The 26188-nt window shown below is 47.6% G+C and overlaps 1 protein-coding gene across 1 annotated transcript in view; it reads right to left on the reverse strand.

Annotated features, from left to right (window-relative positions):
- The window catches only part of WWOX (WW domain containing oxidoreductase), a 980664-nt gene that overhangs the window by 255429 nt on the left and 699047 nt on the right, over positions 1–26188 (reverse strand). The window lies entirely within an intron of this gene.

Here is a 26188-nt window from a genome sequence, read left to right on the forward strand (position 1 = left end):
AAAAAAAAAAAAAAGAACCACCAAAAAAAAAACAGCATTCACTTCAAAGGGGGAAAACATATTCAGAACAAGAAAAGTGGTCGGGAAAGCATATGTCCAAACACTTTATTATTAAACTCATGGTTTTAATGAAAGTCAAACATGCAGAGTGCATTATGTAAATACATATGGACAAAAGGCTTTTGAAGTCTAGATGACCACAATATCCAGGATCTGTGACTATGATTTTTTGTTTGTTTGTTTATGGATTCTAGAAGGACTTCATGTAACACACACACACACACACACACACACACACACACACAACTGAGACAGTTTATTCACTTTTAAGCACAAATCTCTGCAAGCTTAAGCAAAAGGGATGGCTAAGAATATGTAAGTATCTGGCAAAAGAATAATTCACTGAGCTTCAGAGTTAGAAATAAAAATAAACACAGTAAGAGAAATCCCTACTTAATCTGTCTCCCAAAGAAAGACACTTATTCAAAGGGACAAATTTCCCCTCACTGGGGCACTGAAATGAAACTCAAATCAGAGACAAAAGATACACACCCAGGCACCAAGAACAGCCAATAAATAAGTGCTTGATTAAGTCTCATGATTATGTCTTAATTACCTTTCTTCTCTCCAATTTGGATTTAAAGGGGAACGCACACCTGCTAACAGTAATGTCAGCTCACGTGGGGTCATAGCGCTAGTGTTCACATGATTCCAGAGATCAAATAACCAGGACCCATGTATCAAATATTGCCCGGGTGCCTACGGGGAGTCAGGGGAGCTGCCTCCACTGAACTTGGAAACAGACATGAAAACAGACACATATAATAACAATAAAATAATAACATTCCCTGGTGGTCAATTATGTATCAAACACATTGCTAAGCCTTGGTGTGTATGATCCCAGATAGTCCTTGCAACAACCCAGCCAGTATGACTTTTTACCCACGAAGAAATCAAAGCCCAGAGAAATTAAATGACTTGCCCAAGGTCACCCAGACAAAAAGTAGACTGAGGGCTGAAGGGCTATCTATGTTCTTTCCAATAAGCTCACACTCGAGGGATTTCCGTGTCAAAGGAACAACTGGCCCAGCACTGACAGTCCTGTTCACAGGCAAGAGATCACTCATTCTTTCCTCAAAACAGAGCTCATTTCATACAAGAGGAAAGTCAGATGCGGAGAAGTGATGCAGTGTCTTCCCCAAGCTCTCCAAGCTAGCTGGGGACAAGATCAAAATTGCCACTCTCTCTCTTACTGCCTAGACTCACACTCTTCCAGAACCAGAGGTTGCTTCTGGAACTAAAATGGTGTTCCCAAAAGCTTTCCGGAAGGCAAGAGGGGTGGAGAAGGACAACGCAACATCAGGCAGCTGGGCGGACGTCCGGAGCCCCAAGCCGGGCCCCAGCAGGGGCTAGACCTGAAGCTCCTTCCTCCACACCTCTCTCCACCTCTCTAGGCTTTGGAAGTCGGCGGCTTGCATGGTGTTTGTGTCTAATGCTTCTCCAGCCACTGAGCTGCTCTGCCAGATACTCCCCTTGTACCTTGAACTTCCTGTGTTAAACATCCTTCCCCTCCCCCACACCTTACGGTCAGTACTAGTCCAGCTTTCTCTTATCCAGGCTAGACCATACCCTTTCTGCGGGCAGGAGCTGCAGGCGTATGGTCACGCAACAGCCTCCAGCCCAGCCCAGCATTCCTGATGCAGCTGCCCTGTTTGACCCCTGGCCATTCAGAACTGACAGAGCTCTTACCGTCATCACCCTGGAGCCCAGGCCTCTGCCAGGCCAGGTGTGACCCTTCAGTTGCTGGATCAAGGGAGGCTGGGCACAAGCTATTACCAACCAGCCCTCCAGGGTTCTGACACGTTAACGACGGCCCATGGCCACCCGGCCGCGTGCCGCGTATCAGTCCCGCGGAAGGAACGGACTGAGACTGACAAACTGTTCAGCAGCCACAGAACATCTGCAAAGGAGAATGTTCGCTTTCTGCAAAATGAGCGAAACCAGGTGTCTAAATGCCTCTAAAGTGATCGTGCTGCTGAAAGACAAATGGTCCCCAAACCGAACTTACAACTTAAGTAAAAGAAAGGAATTTTGGAGAACTACACTAAGTGCAATGGGCCATGCTTGACTTTCTTAGCATTCTGTAATGTGCTCTTTAAGGACGGCGGTCTGTCCGCACCTGTGATCTCCCTCCCTTTTAACCGATGGTTTGATCTATAATCCACAGCTAGGGGCGCCTGGGTGGCTCACTCAGTTGAGCGTCCAACTTCGGCCCAGGTCATGATCCCACGCTTGGTGGGTTCAAGCCCCACATCAGGCTCTGTGCTGACAGCTCGGAGCCTGGAGCCTGCTTCAGATTCTGTGTCTCCCTCTCTCTCTGCACCCCCATTCTGTCTCCCAAAAGAAATACACAAACATTAAAAAGAATATATTTATAATCCACTGCTAGCTTTTTTTCTCCACCCCTTTCCCGGCTCTCTTCTAGGTTCAGGTTCTGTCTGCCCAGCCACATTCCTGGTCTGAAACAGCTCCATATCTCACCTTCATTCTTGATGGGGGCAAGAGCATGCTCAAATGAAAAATGAAGGAAGCGAGAAGTGACCAAACCCTGCGAGGACGGGACCGGGGCTTGAGCCAGAATGCCTTCCTGCAGCCCAGCACTTCGTCGTTGGCCAAAGCATCGCTCTCCAAAAGTGAGTGGTACCGTCATACCCGTAGAGAAAGGAAGTATCACCAAAGCTCTTGAAGGTGGAAGCTCCCCTTCTAAAGTCTCTGGCAAAGGATACATGTGAAAGCCTGGTTCTCGTAGAGAAACCAGAGTTCCTTACACTTTGTGAAGCACAAATATGTTAAAGATGTGCATCTCCTCCCCGTAATGTTACCCTCTGTGTTTAACAGTTGTGGCTCCCCAGCGAAAATAAGCAGGAAACAACACACACAGGTGAGTTCCTGGCTAAGGTGCGGAAAACTTAAAGCAGGGGATTTTAGGAGCATAAGGACATTTCTTGACACTGCCCAAGGTAACTATGACCCCAGACTTCATTGACATATTTGCCTGAGAGGTTTTCCCTCAAACTTCATGAACACATTTTGCATGAGAACCATGGATCCCACTTTGATGCCATTTTATCTTTTTTTATTATTATTATTATGTATTTATTTTACTTTGATGCCATTTCAGAACTTGATGTTCACATTTTGAGGAGGTGAGGGGTTGTTTTCTCAATCCTGGTATGCTGCCACCCAGTGGCAGCAATGATCAGCCTTGGTCACATGACGTACACAAGGCTTAGCCGATGACCCAGTTTTTGCAAGATATAGATGAGAAATGTACTCACTACTTAAAAAATAAACATGGAGAGACCCTTGCTAATGAGAGGGATAGCCACATTCAGATACATGTTCACACAACATTTGAAACACGTTGCAACAAAGAGGTTTAAAAGAGATGAACACAAAGTATGATAGGAACACTTAAACAGATCGCCCTAAAATAACAGCAAAACTTACTGACCCTTAAGTAGCAAACCCTGTAGAATGAACAGATTGTAAGCTTGTCAAAGGTTTAAATGGTTACATGCGCGCGCGCGCGGGCGCGCACACACGCGCACACACACACACACAGAAACCAACTAATAAATATTGGATGAACAGTGGAGGGAGAAATCAACACTTCCTAAACACTCCAGAGGACTGTGACATGCATCTTACCTACATCTGCTTCCTCACCCTCCTAACAACCATGCTAGGATTTTACAGAGAAAGAATCTGGGGTGCAGAAATTTTTAGTAATTTACACAAAGACAACCGGTGAGCAGGTGGCAAAGACAAGTTTTAAGTGAGATGTTTGTTTTGTTTTTTTTTTAATTTTTTTTCAATGTTTTTTATTTATTTTTGGGACAGAGAGAGACAGAGCATGAACGGGGGACGGGCAGAGAGAGAGGGAGACACAGAAATGGAAACAGGCTCCAGGCTCTGAGCCATCAGCCCAGAGCCCGACGCGGGGCTCGAACTCACGGACCGCGAGATTGTGACCTGGCTGAAGTCGGACGCTTAACCGACTGCGCCACCCAGGCGCCCCTAAGTGAGATGTTTTGACTATAAAACTTGGATTCTCTCCAGTACGCCATTACCTCAATTTGTCAATAAATATTTCTTTTTTAATGTTTATTTATTTTTGAGAGAGAGAAAGAGAGCGAGCACATGCACGCAAGCGGGGGAGGGGCACTGAGAGAGGGGGAGACAAAGAATCCCAAGCAGGCTCCAGGCTCTGAGCTGTCAGCACAGAGCCCGACGGCGGGGCTCGAACCCATGAACCACAAGATCATGACCTGAGCCAAAGTCGGGCGCTTAACTGACTGAGCCACCTAGGCGCCCCTAAATATTTCCTGATAGAAATGATGACAACAAATTCCACTTTTCAAACACACTTTTAGAAGCAAACCCCAAAAAAGCTAACTTAGAAAGAAAAAAAAAAGCACTGCTGATCTAGACTATTGTAACTTTCATCTAACCAACCGCATTTGGAAGTTTCTAAGACACCTGTCAATTCCGGACCTCGGGTCAAAATCCTGCCAGAAGGCACAGGGTCATCAAGCTTGCTCCGTTCTCTGAACAGACTCTTCCAGATGGAATAGCAATTTGTAACAATCAGGCCAGGTCATCATTTATGAAACTCCTGAATCGTCCCACCCACCCCACAACATTTCTGAAGCAGACAAAAGCTAACTATTCTGGAGGAATAAAGTCCACGCGGCTGATTTCCTCCAAGTCCACTCAATAAACTACTTGATTCCGTGAAAAGACCAAGACGTCACTCTTCCCTCAAGAGACTTCTAAATGAGAGCGGCTAACACACTGCGAGTTGAAAGTTTGTGCCTGTGAGGGTGTGCGCGTGGGGGGCATTTTCCAAAGCTATTTTCTGAAACAGTTGCTACGTCGTCTCTCACCCCCAAGAAAAGACAATGCCCCAACGTATAAGCTACATATGATGAAAGACACATGCAAAACATTAGCAGGACAGATCAAGGGGTCACACAGAGGAAAACGGTCCCGTTTTTTGGAAGAGTCTGTACTAGAAATGAACACGATGCTGCTGGTTTGGTGGGCTGTAGCCAGAGTGGGCCAGGTAGAAAGAGAGGAGGAAACGAAAGAGGATTTTGACTCCTGGATGTGGAATATTTTTTTTCTACAGATTTAAATATTTAAAAAAAATTTTTTTTGGACATTTATTTATTTTTGAGAGACAGAGAGAGACAGAGCACAAGTTGGGGAGGGGCAGAGATAAAAGGAGACACAGAATCCGAAGCAGGCTCCAGGCTCTGAACTGTCAGCACAGAGCCCGACGTGGGGCTCGAACTCACGGACCGCGAGATCATGACCTGAGCCGAAGTCGGACGCCCAACCAACTGAGCCACCCAGGCGCCCCCAGATTTAAATATTTTGAGTCAAATAAAATATCAGTGTTAAGTTCTTGCTTCTAGTATGATTGATAAGCCATTTGCTTCCTGATGGTGCCCTACGTGGGGACACCCAAGCTCCTGGTCTAACTTTTCCTGATCAGCTTTAAGGGGTGAGCTAACCTTGTGATTCTCAGCTCCTCCTCTGTAAGCGGGAAGGTGGAATCCACTGCCTGTAAAAGCCTTTCCAAATTAAAAATAAAAATCACTACATATATGCAGAATATGTGCCTGATAGGAGTGTATTTTTTTGGTCTGGAACCTTAGGTCATGTTGGAGAGTCTTAACAAGGCAGTTTAGGGTGGGGACAGCCAGACCCATATAGTCTTAGGGGTGGGGTGAAGCATTCCAGAAAGACCAACAATGTGGTGGGAAGGGGGCTGTATCACGTGGTATCTGATGACCTGGAAACTGACATCAACTATGGGGCAATCAACCAATAATTCCTGCATGGTGAAGCCCCGGTAAAAGCTCTGAACACCGAGGCTTAGGGGAGCGCCCATGGCTGCCAAGCCCCCTGCAGACTGTCACACGTGGATACTGGCAGAGCAACGTGTCCCGACGTCATGGGGAGAGGACCACGGAAAGCTTCGCATTTGCCCCTGTTCCTGGACTCTGCCCTGTGTGTCTCCTCCTCTTTTGGTTGCTTTTAAGTTGTGTCCTTTCCTTGTAATAAAGCATAACTGTGAATGTGACAGCTTTCGGCGTGTTCTGTTGAGTCTTTCTGGCACACTATCAAGCCTGGAGGTGTTTGAGGGGAATGGTCTCCCACCCCCAAATTTGCAGCTGTCGTCAGAAGACAGTCTTGGAGATGGTGGCTGTCCCCTAAGTCTTCCCGGGCCCCCACCGAGAGTTGAGTCCCAGGTATTTTTTTTTTTAACATTTTATTTATTTTTGAGACAGAGAGAGACAGAGCATGAACGGGGGAGGGGCAGAGAGAGAGGGAGACACAGAATCGGAAGCAGGCTCCAGGCTCCAAGCCGTCAGCTCAGAGCCCGATGTGGGGCTCTAACTCACGGACCGCGAGATCGTGACCTGAGCTGAAGTCGGACGCTCAACCGACTGAGCCACCCAGGGGCCCCAAGTCCCGGGTATTTAGGCAGGAAGCCGCCACATCTCTCTACCACCGCGACTTACAGAGAGCCGGCATCCACATACCCTCTCTGAGCTCCGGTCTCCTCATCAGGAAAATGAGGCTTTGAGTGGGTTGCTCAGTCTAAATGACCAAGTTATTACGAGACTCGACTCAGGTAATAACTGTGAAAACTCTCCGTTTCAATGATAGGATGTTAAGAGCTACGGTTACTATTATTTTGGAGCTTCTGTGCTACAGGATTACATTTACTCTCCCACTTTTATTGTATCTCTCCTGGCCAGTGAACTCCTCTTGTCTCCACTGGCAGGTGCGGAAATTATGTCAGCTAGAACTTTCATTAGCAAACGATTTTAGTCAGTGAAAAGTAATGGCAAAACAGATGCGGCGTTTTGACGTAGCTGTATCTATTCTGGCACAGTGCGGTTTCGAGGCTAATGTCTTTTCAAACAGCTCTGTTTTGCCTGCAGACTTGAATACCCTCATTATAGTGTTTGAAAAAAAGTTCCCTTATGTTTTTTTAAAGAGCGCCATTCTTCAAAAAGATGTCAAGAAGCTCTTTTTTTCCCCTTGCTACAAGGTGTGATGCAGAGATGGGCACAAAATCTGGCTGGAAATGTGACCTATATTGGACTGGCAAGGCTTAATATCAAGCAAACAGCTAGTTTGGGAGCTGGTTTTGTCCTACCTCACTGCTGATATGTGTAGAAAAGCACCGCATATTATTCGTGGGCAGGGAGAGCCGTTTGGAACTCAATTACGGTTTTAAAAAATTGGGATCATTTGCTCAGAGGGTCGATCAGAGTTTTGAACAAGTCCCTGGCCTTCCTCACAACAGCCAAGGCCAGGTCTTTCGGAAAACATTTTATTTTCATGCTCAGCGTAATCAGAAGAGAAAAGTCGTGTTTTGCAGATGAAATGGGGCTGATAATAAAAAGTAGGTCACACTTTCTCTGTCTCCGTCTCAAGTTACTTTCTCTGAAAGACAAAGGAGGGTTTCGAAGACGTGAATCAAGTCGGGTCAAGCCTCTGACCTGAGTGTTCTCTGCATTATGAGTAAAAATGGGAGAATTTTCAGTCCGGGCTGACATTTAACAAGGGCAGGGGCCCTGGAAACAGTAACTCTAAGGGCTGGGGTGGGAGGATGTGCAGACAGCACATCATCCATGCTTTGGGGACAAGTAAGAACCACAGGTTCAAAGGACAGTTGGTGGTTATGACCTTGGGATCTGGGGCAGCGAGGTAGGAAAGAGGCACAGAGAAGAAATGTCACATTAGCACCCACAGGAGGTAATATTATTGCGTATGATTATTTACTCTCCACTCTAGGGAGAGCAAACACATCCCTGCCCAGGAGTGATCAGGTCGCTGCCTCTGGCCAACGGAATAGGTCCGCCATGACAGGTGTCTCCTCTAGGAAAAGTCTTTGGGAGCACGTCTTGCCTCTTGCCTCTATGAAACAAGTGCTACAGAGAGGCTGTATGACCAGCCTGGATGTGTAGTGCACATGGGCTCTTTTGTTTCTGTAGGCCATGAGGACTGTGGGATTGCTTGTCACTGGAGCATACTTAGTCTATCCTGACTGACACGGTACCCCCTCAGCTCCTCCTTTCTGAAACGTGCGTGAGAAGGATGAAAACAGTAAGTAAGCCTATGTGTTTGTTGGTCTGTATTTCTAAATCATTTTTTAGCTCCAGAGTGGGCACAGACATACCCAGAATCAACTGTACAGACTGGATTACAAACACACGGGCACATGCTCTCTCTCCAGGATCCCCATGTAAGAAAATCTGCCTGAGAGTAACAAAGGCTGTCAGAAGATAGTAGAAAGATAGTAATTGTTCTTGAAGATCTCCTAGTGCTGACCTTAGGATACACTGTGGAACAAGTTATATTAGGACAACAGCTGGAGCCAATAGGCTGGAAGTAAATCCTAGAAACTACCATTTACTCTCTGCCTGCTCCTGGAGGGTTTATCTAACTTCTCTGGGCCTTTGTTTACTCATCTTTAAAGTGGGCTAACAAGGGAGCCTCTGCCACATTCAAATGGTGAAGGAATTAGATAATCTCATGCATTTAGGGGAATAGCACAGAGCCTAGCTGTATGGTAATTGTTCAATGTATGCTGGTCATTGTGGCTCTTGGGGCACCTGGATGGTTGAGTCGGTTAGGCATCTGACTCTTGATTTTGGCACAGGCCATGATCTTGAGGTCCTGAGATTGAGCCCCATGTCCAGCTCCTGGAGTCTACTTGAGATTCTGTCTCTCCCTCTGCCTTTCCCCGACTCATGTGTGCAGACACTCTCTCCCTCTCTCTCAAAAAAAAAAATAAGTAAAATAAAATAAAATAAAATCATGGCTCTTATCTCTGTTGCTATTCATGCCACTGTTAATACTTCTCTCCCACCTACTTAGTGAAGGATCTCAGGTATCCTATTAATTGGAGGTGGAAATGATAAATTAAACAGCCTGTTGGTTGCTGCTGCCATGACTGGACTTAAAGAACCTGCATAGAAATTGCCATCATGGGGCGCCTGGGTGGTTCAGTTGGTTAAGCGTCCGACTTCGGCTCAGGTCACGATCTCGCGGTCCGTGAGTTCGAGCCCCGCGTCAGGCTCTGGGCTGATGGCTCAGAGCCTGGAGCCTGCTTCCGATTCTGTGTCTCCCTCTCTCTCTGACCCTCCCCCATTCATGCTCTGTCTCTCAAGTAAATAAAGGTTAAAAAAAAAAAAAAAAAGAAACTGCCATCATGACAGTGAACACTGTAGATCACAGACCTTTTTGTTGCCCAATCAGAAAGCTACTCTTCTTGAGGCACCTGGGTGGCTCAGTCGACTGGGGGTCCGACTTCAGCCCAAGGTCATGCTACAGTTTGTGGGTTCGAGCCCCGCATCGGGCTTTGTGCTGACAGCTCGGGACCTAGAGCCTGCTTCGGATTCCAGGTCTCCCTCTCTCTCTGCCCCTCCCCTGCTGGTGCTCTGTCTCTCTCTCTCTTTCTCTCTCTCTCTCTAAATAAATATTTAAAAAAAATTTTTTAAAGCAGCTATTCTTCTTAATGTTTGTATCAGAACAAACTATCCCTCTGTATTCTTGCATCACATGGCTCAGGAAAGACAACAAAAAGTGCTCACTGGTCATGTAGGGCCAGGCAATTGAAAAGCGAAGCCAATTCAGGTTCTGTGACTTAGCGCTTAGACAGATAACATGGCTCTTCTAAGCATGAGTTTCTTAATCTGTACGACGGGAAGAGTGGGAAGAAAATTCACAGGGGCCTGAGGATAGGGCAAGGTAACCTATGTAGTCCTTTCAAGATGGGGTTGATCTCATAGGCCACAGTCAACATTAGCTCCTATTGTCATCGTTAATAAGGCAAATAATACTAACACTGTCAGAAATACCCCCAAACAGTAGCAAGAATATTGCAGCCCATCTTGGAAGGAAAGGACAAGCCTCCCTAACAGCCAGCCTACCCTTTGCAGAGAACTCTGAATATATACATAACACAGATAGGAATATGAGTCCTGAAACCAAGAATAATCAAGCCTTATTGCACCCCTGCCAGAAAATGATGATGGGGCCGGGGGAAGTCTACATCAAAGAAACCAGAAAAGAGAGAGGTTTCGCAGGTACAGACTGAGAAAGAGCTCCTGTGAAAAGAATATAGGAAATGTATGTAAGTTCCCACTGAGGTTATCAGTATTAATGGATCAACACATACTGATTGATAAATTTTAGGACTATCATTTTCATTCCATAATACAGGTTTTCTAAATTAAAAAAAAAATAGCATGGGACACTTGGTTGGCTCAGTGTATTGAGCGTCTGACTCTTGATGTTGGCTCCAGTCATGATCTCACAGTTAGTGGGACTGGTGCCAATGCTGAAGAAAAAAAAAAAATGAAGGGATGAAAAGATGGAAATTAGGGGCTGATCATTTAGCTCCTGGATCAAGCTTTACCTGATCTCCTTGTCACAATCTATATTTTCCATTTAGTTAAGCCTGTTTGGGCAAAGCTTTCTTTCACTTGCAGTAGAAAGTCTCCAGCACTGGCAACTCCATCCAGTGGAAAAGGGAAGACTGACTATTCTTGACTCTGAGTTGTTACAATTTGGACAAACTTCCCCAGATTCCATCAGAGATTTATCTTAGAGTCTATCCCAGACTATGACCATTATGATTCTTTTCGAATCTGCGAATATTGTTGCCTTCTTACTTATACACAGGGTGATCATTCATCCCTACTGGTCTGGGACGATCCTAATTTATGCCTCTGGTCCTGGACTGATTATTATTAGTGTCCACTTTCACTTTAAGCAAAAATCCAAGATTGATTCAACAGTGAGTTGTAAGGTTACCCTATTCACAATTCTTCTTTACAAAGTTTTTTCCTTTGGGAGTAGAATCCCACACCCCTTCCCCCAAATTCTTTTCAGTGATAATCCTGGCTAATTATACTCAGCAAATAATCTCATCTTGCCAGTCTTCCCATGTTTGACTTTTGGGGAATTAATCACAGCTTTCTGCTGTCGAACGAGGTTCTTGAGAGCATGGTATTATTGTCTTATCTAGAGGAAACCCCTCTGAAGCAGGGCCTCCATCCATCATACCTCCTGTAGTAGAAAGAACTGATTAAAACTTCCTGGCCTGAAAACTTGTTTGTTAGCGTGTCGCTTCCTCCCTGCCGTCAGCATAAGGTCTTCCTCGTGCAGCATGTTTAGGATTCAGCGAAGGGCATTGTTTTATCAAGATGGGACGGTTATCCGTGCGGGAGCACGCTGTGCTGGGAATCTGACCGCCCTGTAAACACAATGATAACATCGTGTCTGCACACTGGGAGGAGACAGTGTTCCCAAATTCCCTTTTCCTCATTAGAGTCTTGGAACAATAGGTGGGAAACACAAGGCCCTGCTATCATTATCTATTGGCCTTCATTTCTGGGCATTGATTGAGCCTACGGTGTTTTGTGTGTGTGAAGAAATAGCAAATTAAAATTCAGACCTCTTCCATTTTTCTTCCTGGAGTGTTCATCTTGTTATAAAGCTGGGGTGACAGAGATTAAAAATCGGAAGCGGGAGAGTTGAGAGTAATATATACTCGTGAACGGTAACAAGTTCCCTTTTGAAATTATTCCAGTGAGCAAATGTTCGATCAAGGCAGACGAAGAGATGTGCGCTCATGGAGAAATTGTTTTGACAACTGTTCTGGTCAAGGGAAAACACAGACGAGCATCTTCCCTAAACGGTGGCCAAGTCAATTCATGACACATCATCTGTAATTTCGCTAACAGGAACCAGCCACATCACAGTGTAATTTTGTTTTGCTTTGTTTTTTTAATCTGAAATGCTCAGTATCGTGGTGATGTCTGGTGCATTAATCTGCACGGCGGAGTTTGCCCAGGACCTGCGAGTAGGACTTCTCTATCTGGGAGCATCTTTGGAGAGACAAAGTCATCACTAGCAATCAAGCCGTATGAAGTTCATTTACACTGATGAATGCCCTACAGAGCAACGGTTAAGCTCTTGAGATGGAAAAAAAAAAATCTCCCAAGCTCCTGCAAAGGGGTTTTCAAATTGAAGGTACGCGACACTTTTAGCTCTTAAGGAATTCAACCAGCCAAGATAGAGACCAGTGGCTTTGCTCAGTGGCCAGAATGGTCCTGCAAAGGGAACCCTCGCAATCTCTACAAGCCAAATGGTAAGGAAGGGAATACAGAGAACAGTGGACGGCAATATTTTAGCGTAACACGAGTCCAAGCCGCCACTTGATCGCCATCGGACACATTGTTGCAGCAGATATCAGGAAACCTGCACCTGCCGCCTTCGGTTGCTGACGTGTGAATTCATGTCGCTGAAAAGTTTTCTCAAATTTCAGTCTTCTGTCATGTCATTTCATTATCTGGTTGGCCTACCCGACATCTCAGCCCTCAGCCTCCCTGACTTCAGCTCTGCAGATCCCCGTCCTTGATTCCCGGCCACCCCTCTCAGGGCGGCAGGCCAGAACCTGGCAGCTCTCAGATCCTCTCTGTACCGAAAATCCTAAATTCCAGCCGCTCATGCTTTTGCTGCTCCATGGTCGGCCTCTGGCACACGGCCCCCCGGTCTGGTTAGCAGAATTTGTCAACACGCTGGATGCCCACCAGCACCTCTCAGTTCTGCCCTGCAGGCTGCCGAACTCCCACAAATCAGCGGCATGCCTTCTTTGCCCCCCACTCGGGCTACCGGGAGTCAATAAAGCCAGAACCGGTTGTGGCTGTGAGACGCCAGTTTTCAGCCTCCCTTGCTGCAGCGGAGTTGTTGAGGGAAGCAGGGCCGGGACCTCCAGGGATATCTCCTTTAAGGGGAGAGGACACAGCCTTCGGCCCCCTTCCTCCTTCCTGTCGCTTGGGATGGCTGGTGCTCAGTCCTTTTGGACTGTAAGGGAGAGCGAAGTGTGGAGGAGGAAAGAGGGCGTCCTGGATAAACACGAGCCCATCATACAGCCCTGGATAGCCTGTGAACGCTCTTTAGATGAGAACAGCAAGAGCACACGTTTCGGTCTCCCTCCGTTTTTTTTTCTGTATTACAGGCAGACCTGGTTAAGGCTTATGAAAATACGGGTGACACTGCCTTATGCCACCTGCTTTGGTTCAAATGTCTGGGTCCCCAGAAGATAGGTACGTTGAAATGCTGACGCCCCAAGGGCGGAGCCCTCGGGAAGGGGATCAGCGCCCTCATGAAAAAGATCTTACAGAGCTTACCTAGCCCCCTGTTCCGAGGCTACAGCAAGAAGTCTGGGACCCTTGGAAGAGGGCCCGCAGCCGACCAGACTGGCATCCTGATCTAGGACTTCCGCCTCCGAACTGTGAGAGATCATTTCTGTTCTTCGCGAGCCACCCGGTCTATCGTGTTTTTTTAGAGAGCCCACGTGGGCTAGGACGCCACCTAACGAAGGTGGGACGTGGCAGGACCTGACAACGGCTTGCTCAACCCGCAAGTCCTGTTGCAAACAGGACTGCCCGCCCCCCCCCCCAACATGCTCCTTCCTGTTCCCAGATGATATTTGGCTTCCTACTTCCCGGATACATTTGAGGCCATCACGGGTGAAACGTCTCACCTTCCTGTCCCGACACCACTGACACTGGTGTTTCTTTCTTGCCTTCCACCAGTCCATCAGAAGAGCAATTTAAGCCTGCCCTGCCCACCTCGAGGTACGAAGACATCAAGGGGCCAACGTCCCATTTATCTCTCTGGCCTCATTGCCTATCACTCCTGAGCTGTAACTGGTGCTCCAATAAAAATAAATTGTTGGGGGGCGCCTGGGTGGCGCAGTCGGTTAAGCGTCCGACTTCAGCCAGGTCACGATCTCGCGGTCCGGGAGTTCGAGCCCCGCGTCGGGCTTTGGGCTGATGGCTCAGAGCCTGGAGCCTGTTTCCGATTCTGTATCTCCCTCTCTCTCTGCCCCTCCCCCGTTCATGCTCTGTCTCTCTCTGTCCCAAAAATAAATAAAAACGTTGAAAAAAAAATTTTTTTAAAAATAAAATAAAATAAATTGTTGGTAGGTCCTCGTATACGTGAAGCCGTTTCAACTGTCATGCATTCTGCCCAGAATACAAGTTCTACCGACCTGCCCTGTCTGCTTCATGCAGGTGCTTCAAGACCAGCGAGGGGCCATCCAGCTTCCCCTGCTTTGAACTTCTAGACCAGGTGAAGGACTCATCCTCCACATTCCTGTTATCGGCCATTATCTTAGCACCCACCACAAAACCCAGGAATCGCCCGCTTCTGTGTCTCTCCACTGTAGCCAGACTAAAAGCTGCTCAAAGGCAGGGCCATGTATATTCATAACGCCTAGCACATTTAACCACTGTTTCTGGCTCTGAGTCAGTACCCTATACATTCTGATTAAATAAAGCAACCATTTCATTCAGTTACTCACGTAAAGAAAAAAAAAAATTGCACGAAACTGAAACTGTCTCAAAAGTAAAGGGTGCAAGCTGCAACTCCATCATTCATTCAGTCACTCGTTTGTTCATTCATTAGTGAGTATTTGTAAAGCTTCTCTACATATCAGACACTAAGTGCTCAAGACATTAGAGCAGATGAGACAAACGTGGTCTCTGCTTTCCTGTGGCTCACAGTCCAGGGGAAGAAAATCAAAACAGTACATAAGCAGTAAATGAAATGGATGGATAGATGGATGAACGGGTGATACCAAAGAGTGATAAATGCAGGGCGGGGGAGGAAACGCAAGAGAAAACACGGCTGGTTCCTTTGGACAGGGTGGCTAGGGAGGGCCCCCCTGGGGACACAATGTAGCCACAGCACAACATGGGCTCATAATGCGTTTGCAGCTGGGGCTAGCAAGTTTCAATCTCTCAGGCTCCTCCCACTGAGCAGCCATCAGTGACCCTGATTGGCCACAATTTGATTTGTGATTGTGATTGGGCCACAAGTCTTGGCCAAAAACAGCGGAATGAGCACGTGTGCGAGTCAGGGTCACGCGGGCCACTGTGAGGTGATAAAAGGTATCTTACTCACATCAAGTCCAAAATGCAATATTCCTGACGAGGGGGGGGGGGTGGCTTTGCTCCGTGCGGTCACTCAGGGGCCTCTCGTCACCTCGCGGCCCTACCACGTTTACCATGTGGCTTTCAAACACGCAGGAGAGACAGCAAGGAGCTCTGTGCGTGGCTGGTGTTCATGGGGCAGACCTGGAAGGGCCCACATCACCTCTCCCGACGTGTCGCCGGCCAGAACCCAGCCGTGTGGCCGCAACTAAGACCCGACAGCCTGGGAAACGCAGTCTAGCCGCGTGCCAGGAATCAGGGGAACGGCTTGCCCGTGTGCTCAGGGCTTCTGCCCGCAGGAGAGTAATTGCGAGTTTTCTCCCTCCAAGTCCAAGGTCTCAGACCTCCTCAGGCTGCCTTGGCTACTGCAATTACATGATCAAAAGCAAAAATCCATTCTGGCAGGAGGTAACGTGGGATGCTGGGTGTGGGAAGCAGAAGCTAGGGCTGAAATCCAACGGGTTAATTCGCTAAAGGAAAAAAAAAAAACAACTCTCAGATCTGTTGTGCATTCACAGTTCCAGAGCTCGAAGGCTAATCGTCCTTCTGGGACGCCGAGTTCTTTGTGGGGCCCTCAGAATGGACCGGTCGACCTTTTGAGGTTTCTCATCGCTCTGATCTCTTGCTAATGGATAGTGTTTTCCAAGTTGATGGTGTTTTAAAGATACAGCCTCTAACCAATGATAATAGGTCTGACCTCTTAAGGGAGAGCCTGGTACATCCTCCTCTCTCAGCCTCCCTTATTGGCCAATTACATGACTGGATTAGAAGTTGGTTTTAGGGAATCAATTTTACCATTTCCTCGTCACAAGTAAAGACTATAAACTTTTATGAGAGCTGAAGGGACTGCCTCTTACGGAGGGGAGCTTAAATGAAAATTAAAGGGGGCATAAAATGACGAGAAGTGAAATTCCACAAGGTGTTTTTCCCTGGACTGTCATGCTAAATTAAAGGGCTGGGGATGGGCTCCCGCTGATGGCTTCTCCAACAAGGCACCAAGCAAGGGGAGAGAAACCACGGTGTCCCGGGCACCAGCAACACAGCTGAGGGGGTTTTAGGCAGTGGTTTCAGGAAAAGGTACAGGAGAAAAGCCCTCGATTTACCACCCCCCCCCCAGTTAGCAAACTGGGTGACCGCGGACAAGATCTCTGAGCCGCAGGTTTTCCACCTGCAAAATGCAGATAATGGCAGTGGCCACCTCCTCAGAGCATTATTGCACGAATTCAGGAAAAACGTGCATGTAAGACGCAGACCACGGTGCCTGGCACACGGGGAGTCTTCAGGGAGTATCCCCGTTATCACCACTGCGACTGATGGCAAAAAGATTAAAAACGATTCGGGGGCTCTGCTCGGTTTAGAGAAGGAAGAGCTAGTGCTGACCGGGGGCTATGTTCCAGCAACCCATACTTGCACATCTGCACGTCACAGACGAGGAAACAGAGCTCAGAGCCACTGAAAACCTGGTCCACGGCAACACAACTGATAAAGACCATAAATGGATTCAACATCCACATTGTTTTGGCTCCAGAAGCCAGCAGACTTGAGTACTCTATGCAGGATTTTATAGGAAAGGTCCACAGCCCAATCTGGGGAGCCTGTACCTAATTTGGGCTTCTAGGTCCCCCCCCCCCACCGCACCTTTTTTTTAACGTTTATCTTATTTATTTCGAGAGACAGTGCACGTGCATGAGGCGGGGGAGGGCCAGAGAGAGAGAGAGAGAGAGAGAGAGAGAGAGAGAGAGACCCAAGCAGGCTCTGCATTGCCGGTGCAGAGCCCAACTCCGGGATCGATCTCATGAACCATGAGCTCGTGACCTGAGCCGAAATCCAGAGTCAGACACTTAACCGGCTGAGCCGCCCAGGTGCCCCTCCCTCTTGTGTTTACTGGCTCGGAATCCTTGGAGGTAGGGGCTGACCGTCTGCATGTATAACCAGCATCATCCCGGGGACTCCTGCACACAATGAGTGAAGAACAACGCAGGCTGCACGACTTCTCACGACACCGCAGTTGGGGGGAGGCGTTTCCCAGAGTCCTGTCTCATTGCACTGCCTATCTCTCCTACCTCTGTCTCTTAACCATTGTCTTTTCCGGCACTTTTCCCATCCTCACAAAAGGCAGGGGTGGCTGAACCCAGACGATCAAGAAAAAGAGAAGGTAGCCGTCATGGGTAAAGCGCTCTACTTGAAGGAAAATCATCACTTTTTGCTCTGAAACCGAAAGGCCTCACTACACGGTACCAACGTGAAGCCCTATTCCAGGCGGGATGGATGAGGTTCTGTTGCAGTAAGGAACAGTTTCCATAGCTCAGGGGCTGAACGCAGCAGAAAAGCTCAGTTCTTACTCAGACTGCCAACCCGGAACAGGCTGGCAGGGGGGCTCGGGCCATCTCAGTCACTCAGGGACCCCAAAGACGGAGGGTCCATCTCATCACGTGACTGACTCCACGGTCAATACTGTTCGCGGAAATAGTGGGGCACCGCATCCTGGCTTTTAAAACTGACACTTGTGACATGCCTTCCCGGCCAAAGCAAGGGGCCTGTCTACACCTGGCTCTAAAACAGTGGAGGAACGTCATCCCCAAGAAGGAGAGGAGGAGAACGTCTTCCACAACCCCAGGAACTGGACCCTCTGCCTCCATCGCGGCAAGGGAACTGCATCGAAGAGGAATATCGTTTCTGGAAAGCCTCTGTACCAAACTGTTTCACTCAGAGGCAGAAGACAGGCTGAGGGTTAAACCCAGCCAGAAGGCACTCTGGGCTCGCAAGAGGCCAACCGTGCGTACCTTTCAGGCCATGAAATATGGCTCCTGTTTTGACACTCTTGTAATAGCATGGATGTTCACTCTCCTTGTTGCCGTGGGGTTTATGGTCCATAAAGTTTAATAACAATCTTAACAGCTGAACAGAGAACACACGAGGCTCGAAGGCCACTCTTACCAAAGGGTAGCTAGATTTTCCATGTTTCCCCCCGTGGGCATCTCCGCTCCTACGATGTGCTCATCTCTCATTGGGGGCCGTGCAGAGCAACCATGAGGGACAAAGGGATTCGAAAGGGTGTGTGCTGTCTTTAAAACAGCACAACTGCCACACTGGGCCTTCATAGTAATTTGAGCTCTGGGGAACCGGGGATGATAAAAAGCCTGGTTGCCCTGCAGTTTGGACCACAGGGATCCACAGGGTTAGCATGCCAGGGCTTGGTCCAAATGACCAAACGCTAGAAAAGAGCTCCACACCCCTTCCCAAGGCCTGCAAAGCTGTGCATGAACTGCGGCTCCCAGCCCCCTCTTCATTTCTCATCTACTCACAGGGTCAGGTTCACAGTGTCCTGCAGTCACTAAACACGGCACCCCCTGCCCTGCCATGGGTCTTGCCAGCTGCTGCCCTCCCTTCCTTCAGGGGCCGGTTTTCTCTCGTCTCCCTTGGACTGGCTCCATTTCAGCCCCAGCCCTGGTTAAATGGGACCTCCTCAGAGAGGCCCTGGAGACCCATCTACAGCGATCCCCCTCCCCTGAGCACCTGGGTGGCCCAGTTGGTTAAGCGTCCAACTCTTGGCTTCGGCTCAGGTCATGATCTTGCGGTTCGTGGGTTCCATCGCGTTTCGTGGGTTCGAGCCCCGCATCGGGCTCTGTCGGCACTGAGGGTGTAGACCCCGCTTGGGATTCTCTCTCTCTCTTTCCCTCTCTTTTTGCCCCTCCCCCACTTGTGCTCGCTCTCTCTCTCTCTCTCAAAATAAACAAATAACTTAAAAAATAAAATAAAATAAAAAAGAATAAAATAAAATAAAAAAGAATAAAATAAAATAAAATAAAAGTAACACCCTTCATGCCACTTACTGCGCGATTTTGTTTCCTAAACAGCACTCCTCACCACCTGCCAATGGCTCCTTTGTGTGCCCCTTTCCTTTTTTATTCACACATGCACAACACACACACACACACACACACACACACAAATGACATCGCCATGGAATCAGGGAATTCGACATATTATCATATTATTCCTGGTCTCGCTCGGTGCTGGGTTTGCGCAAATGAACAGAACACCTTGGGTTATAAAGGTAATGAAAGGTCAGGAGACCTTGTCCCCACAGAGCTACGGGAACTTGGGGAGGTTGAAGGAGGCTCACTCACACAGAGAGAATCAGGTTCTTCCCAAGTCTTGACAGACCTGGGGCCAAAGGAAAGTTCTGTCTCCCTTCAGAAGCCCCGACCACACTGCAATCATGGCCTGATTCTACAGAGGACAGCGGATGGGGTGCCAAGCAGGCAGATAGCCCAGGGCAGGGCTCTGGATGGGAGGGGCAGGGAGGCCTCCCTGGGAGAGAATTCCTGCCAGGGGTGGGGGGATTAGAGGAAGTCCTTATCAGGTCACATTTACACATCAAAGAGTCCTTCCTGCTGGGCTTACACAGTAGTAACAAAGTCATCTCCTTCAAGGCCAAGAAGCTTTCTTCTGAAGCTAAATTCTGCCATTCCTCCTACTCCTCCCTTGTGGGGGGACAAAATGGTTCTGTTCCAAAAGGGCCTGGGACGTAATTCACCCCAAAGGTGGTTTGCTGTTACCCTAGCTCTCCCTAAATGGTTGAAACTTTGCAGAGGAATCCTTGGTTTATAGGAGTTATGTGGGATTCCCCTCAGACTCCTGAGCTTACCCAAGGCCTGTAACCAAGAAGACAGAAATACTGTAGCCTGGGTCATTCATTCGTCTGTCTGTCCACCCATCCACCCATCCACCCATCCACCCATCCATCCATCCATCCACCTTCCCATCCCAGAGACATTTATTGAATCACTACTAAGTTCCAAGTACAAAGCTATTTTTTCCTTTCTGGATCTCTGACCCTTGGTTAACTAAGGTAAGGGAGGAGGAGTGTGGGATGGCTGAGTTGGGGACACTCTAACACTAAGAACTTGGGCCAAGTTCTGGCAATTTGGGTGGAGGTGTGTTTGATGCAACCAATGGAGTTCGGGACCAGTTACCCCAAAATGTGGCACCTTGGAATATTAAACGTTTAAGCTGAAGGAGTCTGATAAAATGGCAGGAACAGGGAAGTTACCCTCATGTTCTCTTGCCCTTCTCCCTGGAAACAGGTCATAAAACTTTCATGTGATAGGTGCCTTGCCTAAACCCAGAGGAAAGGAACAGCCTTTTCTCTGAAGACAAAGAATCAAACAACAACAACAACAACAACAACAACAACAAAACAAAAACCAAGAAAACAGGCCACTTCTCAGCCAGTCACATTCTGTCATGTCTGTCCACTCTTCCTCAAACCTACCACGAAAATATTCAGGTCTCAATGTTGCTTCCGGCCTTCACTTCCTTATGAAGGCTCCCATGTCATGCAAAACTTATACTAAATGAGAATCTATAGGCTTTTCTCTTATTGACCTATCTTTGGCAGTTTCATTTTCAGACCCAGCCAGGGACCCCAAGAGGGTTGGGGAAAACATTTTTCTCCCCTGTACAACTAACATTTGACATTGAGAGCTCCTTGGATTATGTTCTTAATAAATCTTTTTTTTTTTAATTGAATTTCACAAATATAGGATACTATACGTGCATCTAGGTGGCTTACATCTTTAAGCTCCTACTCCACCCTTCTTATTAATGGAACAATTCTTTCAGGGGTCCATCAACAGCCATTTACTTGATATTTCTTCCCTCCCCTCCCCTCCCCTCTCCTCCCCATCCTTCCCTTTTTCCTTCCTTCCTTTCTTTCCTTCCTTCTTTCTTTTAGATCAGAATCTTCCCATCTCAGGTTTTCTTCAAGTTGGAAGCAAATATATGTAGACCCAGCACGCAAGTGAAATTAGCAAGCGATCAGTCTTTCTTCTCTCCTGGGGCCTGCCAACAGCCTCATGCCAAGGGCAGCAGTTGGGTGACCAGAGGTACAACCCACCACCTAGGGTTAGTCCTAGGCTAGGGTCATGAAGATCTCGATCTACAATATTGCTAGTTGACCCCAAAGATACAAGTCTTAGGGATTCACAGTTCTGGTGAAAAGCAACAGAGAATGACAATATATTTTATCGTATGTGGTTATAATGGCACTCAAGGGTGGGGTACTCCATTGGGACGTAGGGGTAGAATATAAAGATACATGATGCAGAGAACCAAGAGGAGCATGAAGCAGGAAACAGGTGTGATTTTTTTCTAGAGAAAAAGATGGTTATTTCCTTCCAGCTCTCCCCCACACTTCCCCCTTCTCCTCCCCAACCACTCACCTGAGAAGGATTCACTGGAGTAGGACCAAAGATTGACAAAAAGCCCAGAAGCAAAGACCCTAGAATTTTATTTTATTTATTTATTAAAAAAATTTTCTTTTAATGTTTATTTATTTTTGAGAGAGAGAGAGAGAGAAAGAGAGAGAGAGAGAGAGAATGAGCAAGGGAGGGACAGAGAGACAGAAGGAGACACAGAAACCGAAGCAGGCTGCAGGCCCTGAGCTGTCAGCACAGATCTCGACATGGGGCTTGAACCCATGAACTGAGAGATCATGACCTGAGCCAAAGTCAGACACTAATGGACTGAGCCACCCAGGTGCCCCAAGACCCTAGAATTTTAGAAAGTAGGATGGGTCACAGTTAAAATGATTGTGCCCACTGTCCCAGTAATTACCTGCCCCTTCCTTATTTATTTATTTGTTTGTTTGTTTGTTTGTTTGTTTAGAGAGGAAGAGGGACAGAGAGAGAGGAGAGAAAGGAAGAGAACCCCCAAGCAGGTGGCACACTATTGGTGCAGGACTGATGCGGGGCTTGAACCCACGAATGATGAGATCACGACCTGAGCTGAAATAAGACTGAGCCACCCAGGTGCCCCTGCCCCCTCTTAAAAAGGCGCCAGTCTGGGTGACAAAGATATGGTCTGTAATCATAGCACAGACACCTGGAGCGCAAGCTGGACGTGGCAAAGGAAGTATTCACATTTTTAGTGACTCCCCCACCCAGAGAAAGCATTTATACGGTCATCTAAGCGATGCGCTCAAAGCACCTAGAAGTGGCAACTTCTGCTTTAAAGAAAAGCCCTAACCCCAGTGTTTGACTTTGTGTGTGTTGCTAGTTTGGTAACAGGTTTTTTGTTTTTTTGGTTTTTTTTTTAATGTTTATTCATTTTTGAGAGACAGGGAAACAATGCACAAGTGGGGGAGGGGCAGAGAGAGAGGGAGACACAGAATCCAAAGCAGGCTCCAGGCTCCGAGCTGTCAGCAGCCCACAGCCTGACGCGGGGCTGGAACCTACGAAGCGTGAGATCATGACCTGAGCTGAAGCCTGACCCTTAACCAACTGAGCCACCCAGCGCCCTGTGGTAACAGTTTTTTTTTTTTTTTTCAGAAGGGTTTTCCTGGTTTGCTAACATCAGTGGAGGCCCCTACTTTCAGGATAGAGGCAACGTTGATAAGAAGATGAAGGTGTTGTTGATGGAATGGTTATAGCTTTGAGGTTTCCACTACTCGTAGGCGCAGGCAATCTCCACTCCTCAGGCTGTGTAACCTGCAGAAAATGACTCATCTGCTTTGTCCCTTCCCCCCTTTGTCAATTGGGAATGACATGAGCTCCACAGAGCTCCGAGAACTAAATGGAACACGCTCAGTACCTGGCACATCACAGGAACCCAAGGCACAGCACGGTCAATGCTACCACGATTACAATTTTTATTACTCCTGTCATTACGATCATCCCAAATCTTCGGCATCCTTGTTACTCTCAAGCTCATCTCGCAGTTAAAGAAAATAAGCTCTCACAGTGAATAAAAAGGTAGGGGGGTGGGTCGGGATTAAACTAGGTTTAGGGATGTGTTCTCTTTACCACACCATACCTGGGCTACACTGAAATTAGCAGCACCATAGATGTGCAGGTGGTCTGTTGGTTAAATCAATGCATACGTCAGCAAAACGTACTTATTGGCTTAGGAATTTTTCAGAATTTGTTGGCTAATAACAACCTGCCAGGTGATGTGTTTAACCTCCTTCCACATTTCTTTGGATCCTCAGACAAACCAGTGAGGTTGACCATATCATTACCTCCCACTGCTGGGGTGGAAGGGGAAGCAGGGAAAGACACGTGAGGCCAAGTTTCTTAGATCTAAAAAATTTTTTTAAAAAAAGTTTATTTACTTATATTGAGGCAGAGAGAGCAGCGGACGGGCAGGGAAAGACGGAGAGAATCCTAAGCAGGCTCCAGTGCCGTCAGCACAGAGCCCCATACGGGGCTCGAACTCATGAACCGTGAGACCAAGACCTGAGCTGAGACCAGGAGTCGGACGCTTAACCAACTGAGCCACGCAGGTGGCCCAAAGCCAAGTTTCCTTTCTCAGGGAACTTCAACAGAGCCAGAGAAACAACTGATGTAAAACTGACACAACTTTTATCATTAGGCTTATGTTTTCTGAATTTAATGTTTCTGGAATAAAGTATCTACTGTAAGAAAAACAAAAATCTTCAATACTTAAAAAAAAAAATTAGTGTTGGTCACTATTCATCCCCTCCTCCTCCCCCCCCCCCCCCCCCCCCCCCCCCGCATTGCTCAGAAGCTAACGCAGTGGGTTAGAAATCCCCATGTAAGTCTGTTTTCTTGTGTGATTCCAGGTTGGGCTGAGAGCTGGTGTGGACACTGCTGTCTGATGCTGTTGCATATCACACCAGCAGGGTTTATAGATCCTCCCTCTGTTTTGTGCCAAACCTGGTTTTCTAGGCTCTGGTTTTCTACACTTGGACTCAGCCGCTCTCCCGGCACACAACAGCTTCTCAATGAGCGTTGGTTGAACGAATAACCGTCACACTCGACAAATTACGTCACAAATGCCCTGCATGCCTAACACGACCAGGAATCAAAGGAACTCACAGGTGACCCATCCGCGTGCCTTCCTTTAACAGCTGAGGAAAGGGGGCCTGAAGAAGGTATATGCCTCGCTTTGGGGGGTCCAAAGGGCAAAGAGGAATGTTAAGCCCTGAACCTAGCAGGGACTCCTGCTGTGCAAGCCACTGGGAGAAACTGTCTAGTCCCTGCTCACTCTTCACTTACTCCTCAATTAGGAAACTAACATGAAATGGAGGGGAAGAAACAACCATGCAAATCAAGGCTGAAACTGGAGTGGGAAAACAAAACAAGACCAAAAAAAGCACAATAGATTTGCTTTCATTCTTAGAAGGCAGTGGGTGGGAAAGCGGATTCCCACTAAGAAAAGAGCTGGCCTTTCTCACCGAGCAGGAAATATCGAGCTGCTCTGGTCCCGCAGCCCCTGCAGAGCCAGGCCTGATGGCTAAGCCCTGGCATGCAGGTTCCAGCCCCAAGCAGAGAGAGACAGCATTTGGAAGCTGGTGTCAGATCCTGAGCTCAGGGCACAGCCTCGGCGCAGGCCTGCGCCGCAGTCCCCCGGAAGGCCTGAATATGCCGCAGTCTAACCGGCTGCCTGACATTTGAAATGCCTTCACCCCAGCTGTTCGTCCACCTCTGAGCCCTGGCCTTCCCTCCCTGCCCTGCGTGCAGCTGCGGGATGCAAGGGGCTTCCAATGAGAAGAGAAAAAGCCGCCATCCCCTCGTCCTTGAGGTAATTAATCAGCGGTGACTCTTTACTCGGTGAAGAATATTACTCGGAGCACTTTTCCTCCCTGTAATGTCAATTATGCAGTGCAGAAGCAGTTCCAAAAAAGATACAAAGGGATGTGGTGGGGTTTCACTGCAACGTAACAAGGCTAAGTCGTTGACGGCCGAATGTAGAGTGTGGAGGGTGCAAGGTTGCTTCAAACACAACTAAGAGGACTGCCAGCCTGCCTGATTTTCACCAGGAGAAAGATTTCTGGGGTGTCCCGGAGGACTGACAAGGAGAGACCGCCCGCCGGCCAGATATGCTGCAAACGTGCAGCTCTTATACCAACCCCCGCTCAACCTGCCTCCCCAAAAGTGAGGGGCACGGGGACAGCGCTTGTTGCAGAGGGGCTCGGGCTGGCAGGTGACTTGGGGGCGAGGGTCCCCGCTGTCCCTGCACTGCACCCAGCAGGGACAGCATCAGAATGCACATGGAGGGGGGGGGTGGTCTGGCACAGCCAGTGCCAGCCGGTTTTGAAAAGGGGGAGGGAGGAGAGACAAAGAAGACAGAGAACAGAGCTGGAAAAGAAGAAATAATTCAAACAAAAACGCCCCGTTCCTATCAGCATAGGGCTCTTGGGCAAGCGACATTCTCCGACATCTGGGATATTCTACAACCCTGATGAAATAGTAGGGCCCTGCAAACACACACCCTCAGATCCTTAACCTCCCACATTTAGCAAAACAAAGGCAAGCCTTTGGATTATTGCTCAAACTATTTCCTTCAAAGTCCATCTCTTCATCTCTGGGTCTTCCTCCTGTCCTGCTGTCATCGGGGGGAGGCATGGGGAGCTCTGCGCTGGGGACTTTGAAGATGGACTTTGAACACCGTGCTTGAAGGAGAAAACTGGGGCTTCTGGATGTGAGCAATGTCTAAAAGTGAGGTTGGGTCAGAAAAGAGAGGGGTGGCCCGTTCTCTGGAATGAGTTCTTTGAAGCTTCGGGATGTGAGTGCTGATGAAAACTGGTCCTTTTCTGGACAGATTAATCACGGGGCTTCTTGGGAAGAGAATGCCAAAGAAAACATGGAACTGATCTGGCTTTATGAGTCCCTTGCAGTATAAACTGTGTTTTTTGGAGGAAAAAAAAAAAAAAAGAATGCTTCCTAGTAAAAGTATAACTTTATTTAATATTCTTGAAATAAAAGAAGAGAGTATTAAGTTAGCATGATCACCAAGAATATTATTGAAAGCAGCACTAATGGAGTTGTTTTTATGATTCCATTTATTCAAAATGAAAAATGGCACTCGCCAAACATCGGATCCGATGAGTAATAAGATTTATAAAGCAACCAAAGAGGAAAGATGAACTGGAGAGAAAATCTATTTTGATTAGATGATTTTGTGGTTTGTGTTCTGGTTACAAATAACCTGACAGCCACAAAATATTCTCCTGGTCCTCCAAACAAGGATCTCTGTTTGGAAAACTCCAGTGGGAGTAGGGACTGCTGTGACTCCAGGATCCCTTCATTTTCAAATAACTACTTTCCTAATAATAAAATGTC

This window comes from Prionailurus viverrinus, chromosome E2, assembly GCF_022837055.1.
Source record: "Prionailurus viverrinus isolate Anna chromosome E2, UM_Priviv_1.0, whole genome shotgun sequence".
Classification (NCBI taxonomy): Eukaryota; Metazoa; Chordata; class Mammalia; order Carnivora; family Felidae; genus Prionailurus; species Prionailurus viverrinus.